The sequence below is a fragment of the Salvia splendens genome, chromosome 15 (genome assembly GCF_004379255.2).
Source record: "Salvia splendens isolate huo1 chromosome 15, SspV2, whole genome shotgun sequence".
NCBI lineage: Eukaryota > Viridiplantae > Streptophyta > Magnoliopsida > Lamiales > Lamiaceae > Salvia > Salvia splendens.
In genome coordinates, this window is record NC_056046.1 from 32,208,028 (window position 1) to 32,217,131 (window position 9,104).

Sequence of the window (9,104 nt, forward strand, 5' to 3'; positions counted from 1 at the left end):
TCACTTTCCATTACATTTTCTTAAAACCCGTGTCGGGTCAAAGTGGAACAATATTTGGGGGACGGAGGTAGTATGAAAGACGTTATTATTGTGTGAGTTGTGGCCTGACGCCGAAAAAAAGTGAGAAATAAAAACATGACAGAGAAATAATAATTTTCGTATTGCGTTCACAACCAGCACTACTAAATTGTTTGCGATATTTATAAGCTTAATAAGAGTATTAAATTTTATAATTTCATCAAACAAATTCAAGTACTTGAAATTGAAGCTAACACAAGTTGAAGCTATGAATGTACGGTCCTATTTTTTCACAATTGGATTATGATTTATGAGTATCGAATTAAATAAAAATACTCACCAATACAACAGTTTAAATTTTCATTCATATTGAGAAACTTGGGGCGTGTTTTCTAAAATTGTTAACTCATCAATGCAGTATATTAAACATGTCGATACGATCGCATATCAATGTCAACACAAATTTGTGTTGACATTTTAAATATCAATGTCAACACAGTGCATTACAATATCACACCCCGAACTCAATAATAACTCATTACTCGTCGTATGCCTCAACCAATATACGTAAACCTAATACAAGTCTAAATTAATCTCAAGGCTATTTGCATCCAATTCCTCACTTCCCTCTATAAAGTTGCAAGCCCAATCTTAGAGCTTACGTACACATTAGCTCATAGATTCAAACATGGTAAACTCTAACATGAAAGTAGAAACAAGATTTAGCAATGAACTTCCCTCGTTAATAGCAATAGCTTTATGTTTAGTTTCACTAAGATTTTTTATACTCAAATCAATTAACAAAAGTTCGACGGTGCCGCCACTTCCACCGGGCCCCACCTCCTACCCGATTGTCGGCAGCCTACCGGAAATGCTTCGGAAGAAGCCCGCATTCCGGTGGATACACAATGTCATGAAGCAACTCAACACGGAGATTGCCTGCATCAAGCTTGGCCGCGTCAACGTCATCACCGTCTCTTCTCCGGAACTCTCTATCGAGTTCTTGAAGAAGCATAACAGCGTCATTGCCTCCCACCGACGTCACTTCGGCCCGCCTCGTCAGCAATGGATACCTTTCACCTTCCCTCTCTCCCTCCGGTAACCAGTGGACGAAAATGAGGAGGGTGCTGGTGTCGGAGGTGCTCACCTTCCCATACGTACTTTTCTATCTCCAACAGATTTGTAGGTAGAAAAAACGCTTCTTTCAGAGCACACATGACATGTGGCACCTGTATCAACAAACCATTCATTTGGATTGTTACCATGGTTCACATCGGAGACCATTGCTACTACCTCGTGATCATTGTAGTTTATAACAACACGTTCAAATAATTTGCACAATATTGTCTCCACCAATAAGTACACAATTATATTGAACCATATGTGCATTGGTATATTCAACAACCATATGTGCATTGGTATATTCAACAACCCATGCATCCCAATTACTACTACCAAGTCTAAATTGGTCTTGCTTGTCAAATGACAAACGATAAACACAATTCTCAAGAGAGTAGATCTCAAGGAATTAACCATTTCGTAGCCCATGAACATCGGTACTGTTCGTTTCTTCATTCCAGCTTTGAAGCTCATGTTTTCTCCAACTTCGATTGATATAACCCTGTCTTAGAGAGTACACTAATTTGTCTTGCGATTGTTAGAAATAATGGGAAGAAATTCCCAAGCCGTGTACAGGCGGTACTCTAACAATCGCAAGACAAATTAGTGTACTCTTCTAAGACAGGATTATACCAATTGAAGTTGGAGGAAACATGAGCACCAAAGCTGGAATGAAGAAACGAACAGTACCAATGTTCATGAGCTACGAAATGGTTAATTCCTTGAGATCTATTCTCTTGAGAATTGTGTTTATCGTTTGTCAGTTGACAAGCAAGACCAATTTTGACTTGGTAGTAATAATTGGGATGCATGGGTTGTTGAATATACCAATGCACATATGGTTCAATATAATTGTGTACTTATTGTTGGAGACAATATTGTGCAAATTATTTGAACGTGTTGTTATAAACAACAAAGATCACGAGGTGATCGCAATGGTCTCCGATGTGAACCATGGTAACAATCCAAATGAATGGTTTGTTGATACAGGTGCCACATGTCATGTGTGCTCCGAAAGAAGCGCTTTTTCTACCTACAAATCTGTTGGAGGTAGAAAAGTACGTATGGGAAACCAAGCCTCTTCTAAGGTGGTTGGTGTGGGTAATGTGTTCCTAAAATTAGGATCTGGAAAAGTTCTTACCCTTAGGGATGTACTGCATGTCCCAGACATCCGAAATAATTTGGTGTCAGGCTCACTTCTAGTAAATCATGGATTTTCACTAGAATTTGAGTGTGAAAAGGTTATATTGACCAAGTATGAAAAGTTCATAGGTGAAGGTCACCTAGTGAATGGGCTTTTTGAGCTGAATGTTACGGTCCTTCACCGTGGAAAAGGAATAAGCAATAAGGAAAATGACACATCCTCTTATTTGCTTCAAAGCTCTGACTTATGGCACAATAGATTGGGACATGTAAATCTAAATGCTATAAAAAGATTAGTAAATCTTAATTTACTAAAAGTAGATAAGTTTAACTCACAAGAAATATGTGAAGTGTGTGTTGAAGCCAAAATGGCTAAACTACCGTTCCATTCGGTAGAGCGAAGCACAAAACCTCTAGAGTTAATCCATACAGACGTATGTGATTTAAAATTTGTGCAAACTAGAGGTGGTAAAAAGTACTTCATCACATATTTAGATGATTGCACATGGTATTGTTACCTTTACTTATTAAGAAGTAAAGATGAGGCAATTGAAGCGTTTACAGACTTCAAAAATGAAGCCGAAAATCAACTTAATTGTCGAATTAAGTGTGTTCGAAGTGATAGAGGTGGTGAGTATGTAGCGCCGTTTGCAGAATTATGTCATGCAAGTGGTATAATTCACCAAACCACAGCTCCATATTCTCCTCAATCAAATGGTGTTGCTGAACGCAAAAATCGAACACTAAAAGAGATGATGAATGCTTTGTTGATTAATTCAGGATTACCCCAGAACATGAGGGGGGAGGCTGTGTTAACAGCGAATCATATCCTGAACAAAATTCCACTAAAAAATAGGGATGTAACTCCTTATGAGTTGTGGAAAGGGAAGAAACCTTCATATTCATACCTCAAAGTGTGGGGGTGTTTAGCAAAGGTAGAAGTGCCACCTCCGAAACAAGTTGCAATAGGCCCTAAAACAGTCGATTGCATCTTTATTGGCCATGCACTTAATAGTAGTGCCTATCGTTTCCTAGTCCATAGGTCAGCTGTGCCTGGCGTGGCTGAAGGAACAACGATTGAGTCAAGGAATGCTATATTCTTTGAGAATGTTTACCCTTGTAAGAGGTAAGAGGATCGTTCTAGTGAAAGAATGATGGATGAATCCACTAGTTCTAATCCTCCAAAAAGGACGAGGTCAAGTCCTGAGGATGTTGAACAAAGACGTGGTAAAAGAGTTAAAGTTGCTAAGACATTTGGTCCCGACTTCATAACTTTTATGTTGGATGACGAACCAAAGTCAGTGGGGGAAGCTTTGTCTGGCCCAGACGCAGCGTGGTGGCAAGAAGCTATCAACAGTGAGATTGAATCCATCATGAGAAATAACACTTGGGTGTTAGTAGACTGGTAAAGTCATTATATGGGTTGAAGCAAGCACCATTACAATGGCATTTAAAATTTGACAACGTGATGTTGGCAAATGGTTTCACTATCAATGAGTGCGATAAGTGTGTTTACATTAAGAACACAGATAACGGTTTTGTTATTGTGTGTCTTTATGTAGATGATATGTTGATTACGGGCAGCAATAGTGCCATTATCAACGAAACCAAAAACATGTTGAAGAGAAATTTCGACATGAAAGATATGAGTTTAGCTGATGTGATTCTCGGAATCAAAATTAAAAGGAATCATGAGGGAATTGCTCTGACACAATCTCATTATATTGAAATTTCACTCATTCGATTGTGAGCCAGCTAAGACTCCATTGGAACCCAACGTGCATTTGAGTAAGCACACGGGTGAGCCTGTAGCTCAAGAAGAATATGCAAGGATCATAGGGAGTTTGATGTTTATCACAAACTGCACCCGACCAGATCTTGCGTGTACGGTGAATAAGCTGAGCCGATTTACGAGCAACCCAAGCAAGGAACATTGGAAAGCTCTGCGTAGGGTTTTGAGATACTTGAAGTATACTCTTAACTTTGAGCTGCAGTACACAAGATATCCCCAAGTACTTGAAGGGTATTGTGATGCAAATTGGATCTCTGATTCAAAAGACTCGTTCTCTATGAGTGGTTATGTGTTCATTGTGGGGGGTGGTGCTGTTTCGTGGAAATCAACGAAACAGACGTGTATTGCTCGTTCCACCATGGAATCTGAGTTTATTGCATTGGATAAAGTAGGGGAAGAAGCCGAGTGGCTCAGAAATTTCCTAGAATGTATTCCATGTTGGAAGAAGCCAGTGCCGACAGTAGTGATATACTGTGATAGCCAAGCAGCTATAGGGAGAGCACATAGTGGCTTATACAACGGTAAGTCTCGACATATTCGTCGGCGACATAATACCGTCAGGCAATTGATCACAAGTGGTGTTATCACAGTTGACTATGTAAGGTCAGTTGATAACTTAGCGGATCCGTTAACAAAAGGTTTAAACCGTGATCAAATGCATAAATTGCTAAAAGGAATGGGACTGAAAACCACATCTTAAAAGATGATTATAGTGGTAACCGAACCATACGATTGGAGATCCCATGGGCTTGGTTCAATGGGAAAACGAAGCTATATGAATCTAGTTGTAACACTGGGAAAATTTTCAATCTTCGCCCATTCTTTAGAAAGCATTGAGTGTTGTAACCTGCATGTGGTAAGAGGCTAAGTTTTGACTTTTAATGATTCTTAGAAACCTCGAGGAGGTGGGTATTGCAGGATACCTGGAAAAGAATCACCTATGTAAGTGAAGAAGTGTGGGCCGCTTCAACATGTGAATCACTTATGAATCCAAAGTGGTGTTCCATGGCCAGTAAAGGACACAAACGTGAGAACTGATGAGTTTGTAAATAATATTGTGTCAATATTACTGTCTCGGTATACACCAAGGAGGAATGGTTCAAGGCATCACGTCAACCAGGCCGCCGGTATGCCCGATAATGTTAACTATGGAAAGTTCAAAGCCCCAAGCTACTATTCCAAATGCAATATTGTTTCTCGAGAATTGAGCAAAGAGTCTGCATACATGCATTTGTGTCTGGTGTTGGTTTGAGCTTGCAACGCTCTAACCAATGTGGGGGATTGTTGGAAACGTGTGAAATGGAATGGCTTTTAGCCTTTCATTTCCAAGTCCTTTGGCCTTTCACCTCATTTTGGTTTATGGTGTCCCTTAATGCCAAGACCTTTGAGGTGGCCTTCCCCATCATATAAATAGGTGGAGCTTGGGAGAGTAGAATACACAACGAACATCACAACAAGCTTCTCTCTTCTCTAGCTCTCTACATCCTAGTTCACATATAGGAGCATTGCATAGCTCGATTCTCGGAACTCCATCAAGTTCGCCGGTTCCTAGCGGGTTTGAGGTGCTTCTACACGCTAGGAGGAAGTCGTTTTATCTTTGGGGGCAATACGCCATTCCGTGAGCACTAGCCGGGGCGTAATTTGTCTTGCGGAAAGAGGGCTTTCCTCGACTCGACTTATAAATTTGGTTTGCTTTATTTCTGTTGTAATTTTCATTCCTCTTTTTGTTGCAAGTTTCATTTCGATTGTAATAGTTAGAGTACCGCCTGTACACGGCTTGGGAATTTCTTCCCATTATTTCTAACAATGATGTGTTCAGACGGCTCCATGCAAAACGATTAGAGGAAGCCGATCATCTCGTGATATTTGTATATAATCAATGCATCAATCCACATAAAAGTGGAGTTGTGAACGTGAGAGATGTAACTAGGCATTACTGTGGCAATGTGATAAGGAAGATGGTGTTCAGCGAAAGGTTTTTCGGGTCGGGAATGGATGACGGAGGCCCGGGAATTGAATAGAGAGAACATGTAGATGGATTGTTCACCATTCTTTCATGTCTCTACGGATTCGCTATTGCTGATTTTTTGCCGTGGTTGGAGGTTTTTGATTTGGATGGAAATAAAAAGATGATCACAGATGCCATCAAGAATGTAAGAAAATACCACAATCAAGCAATCGAAAAGAGAATGGAGATGTGGAAGCTAGGACTTAAGAGCGAGGATAATGATATTCTTGTTATTTTGATAAACCTCAAGAACTCACAAAATAGGCCCCTATTGTCAATTCGAGAGATAAAAGCAGTCATTCTTGTAAGTATTTATTTGGCCAAAGTTGTTGATTAAAATCTTGTAATATATTATTATGACTTCATCATGGGAATAATATGATGTTGATTTTATAGGAAATGATGTTGGCAACAATTGATAATCCATCAAATGCACTTAAGTGGACTATGGCAGAGATGATCAATAAACCCGACATTCTTGCTAAAGCATGTGAGGAGTTGGACCGAGTTATAGGTAAGAACAGGCTCGTTCAAGAATCAGATTTGTCGAAACTAAATTACGTGAAGGCTTGTCTAAAAGAGTCATTTAGAATCCACCCGGTATCACCATTTACTTTGCCTCACATTTCAAGCAAAAACATTGTCATGGGTGGTCATTTCATCCCAAATGGTAGTCATGTGGTGCTTAGCCGCCCTGGCCTAGGTCGGAACCCTAGGATTTAGGATGAGCCTCTCCGGTTCAAGCCAGAACGACACATTGTTGATGAAGTCTCAAATGTCTCGCTTGTGGATCACGATTTGCGTATTTTGTCATTTAGTACCGGAAGACAAGGATGCCCCGCCCTTGAGCTTGGTTCTACCACAACAACCATGCTTTTGGCTAGACTTATTCAACATTTTAGCTGGAAGCAACCACTTGATACCAGTACTATTAACTTGGCTGAGTCTAAACATGACTTATCGTTGGCTAAACCCTTGATTGCTCATGCAGTGCCTCGGTTAGACTCACAAATCTATCTTCAACATGTGTAAAAATAATAATAATAATAATAATAATATATGCTTGTATTTGTATTATATTATTGTATGTATTTATTTGAGGTATTTGTTGTGAAATAATTTGTACACTAAATTAAGTCATTAGACTGTGAAATATTATGACACATGATCATGCATGATGATGGTGGTTTAGAAATATGTCGTACATAATTGGTTTTATAGTTCATATTGAGTGATATAGCTATTTTTAAGATAGGAGGATTGGATTGTTGTAGTATATAACTCGGACATATGATACATGCCCATAACTCGAGAATGTTGTGTTTCATCAACAGTGCATGGTTTACGTAATGAAATATGTTTTTGCAAGTTTATCGTCAAGCTCCAATAAATTGTTCTTTACATATACCTATTCCCACACACTCAGCTATTGTTGGTTCTGTAAATTTAGCACGAGAAATGTTAGTAATCGACGAAAAACAATAAATAAAATCAAAGAAACGAATTTATGCAAAATACATAGTTCTGTGGTTCGGTCGTATGACCTACATCCACAGAGAAGCTATCAACCAATTTATTCAACACTCAATGACAATAAAAAAAAGCTCGTCAGAATCGCTCGAGAATCATTCAAGAAAACAATCGCTTAAACTTGTGAGCTCTTAACTACAATATTAATCTCCTCACATAGAAATGATTATTGCTCTCTTTCTTATCACTAACTGAATCTGTATATGTATGTGAACTGAGAGAGTACACATATCGCCCAACAAGATTGAGCTCAATCCAAGCTCGCAAACCCTTCGGTTGCAAATGCCTACAGTAGTCGTTGGAAACAAATTTTCAAACTTATTCCCATTTTCAACTTGGTCCTCGGTTTATGACTTATTCAATATGCATCCACATATCTTACAAATTCTCCACCTAGGTCATGATTGAATAATCTGACCACCAAATTCAAGCAATGCTTGAGCTTGGAACATGGTAAAGTCTTAGTCAGTATATCTCATGCATTCTCTTTTATGGACACTTTCACCACTTTCAGAACCCCTTTTCACTTCATATCCAATGAAATGCAACTTTACATCCACATGTTTACTTCTCTCATGGAAGGTCTGGTGTTTGGTGAGGCAGATAGCACTACTATAGTCACTGGAAACAATCACGACTTCTTAGTTTATCCCAAAATCAGAGATGATTCTTCAACCAAAAATTCTCCTTCATAAACGAAAGAAGTGTCAGGTGTGTGACTCTCTCGTGGCAAAACTTACAGCAAAATTAGAGTCACAGAACCCACTAATGGATCTTGATCACTGCCCTTAGTGTCTGAGAATAGAATACTGTAATTAGATGTCCCTCCTAGATATCTCAAAATCCAATTTGTGGCAACACCATGGCTCACATATGGTCTTGTGCAAACCATTGTGCAAATCATCCCCCATCAAACTCCAATCCAAACTACCAAAATATATATCAACAACAAAGTCATCCAATGAAAGAATTCAAGATCAATGCTCAGAAATTAAAAGAAGAACGTTCCTTGTGTTGATTGACAGTTATGCAAAAGAACAATTGGTAGAATCCAAAGAATTTTGAGTAAGTGATGTGAATTTGAAGTGGGTGTGTGAATAATGTGGAGAAAATAGAATTTAAAGAGGGAGAGGGAATTGGATACTAGGGTTACAAGGAATAAGAACGAAAGAAGGAAGGAAGAAACATACCTTAAGTGAAAATTTCGTGTTTGACACGCCTTAGCTGGCGCTGACTGCAGTGCAGCGGATCGCTGAGGATGGTCTATCCCCACTGTTCTTCTTTCGGCGGGCCGTTGAGTTGACCCTGCTCCAATTATTTTTTTTTTAACAAAAACGATCAAAACATTTTTTTTAAATGAAAAATTGAAAAATGAAATAATTATAAGAACGAAAATTAAAACAAAGGCAAAAAAATAAAATAAAAATAAAAATAAAAATAAAAATAAAACTACTACTACCTTTAGCTCTACGGAGGAAAAACAAACAAGATTAG

The 9,104-nt window shown here is 38.8% G+C and overlaps 1 pseudogene; it reads left to right on the top strand.

Moving 5' to 3' along the window:
- The first annotated feature begins 706 nt into the window (after positions 1-706).
- Positions 707-7,112, top strand: LOC121767040 (annotated as a pseudogene).
- Positions 7,113-9,104: the final 1,992 nt, after the last annotated feature.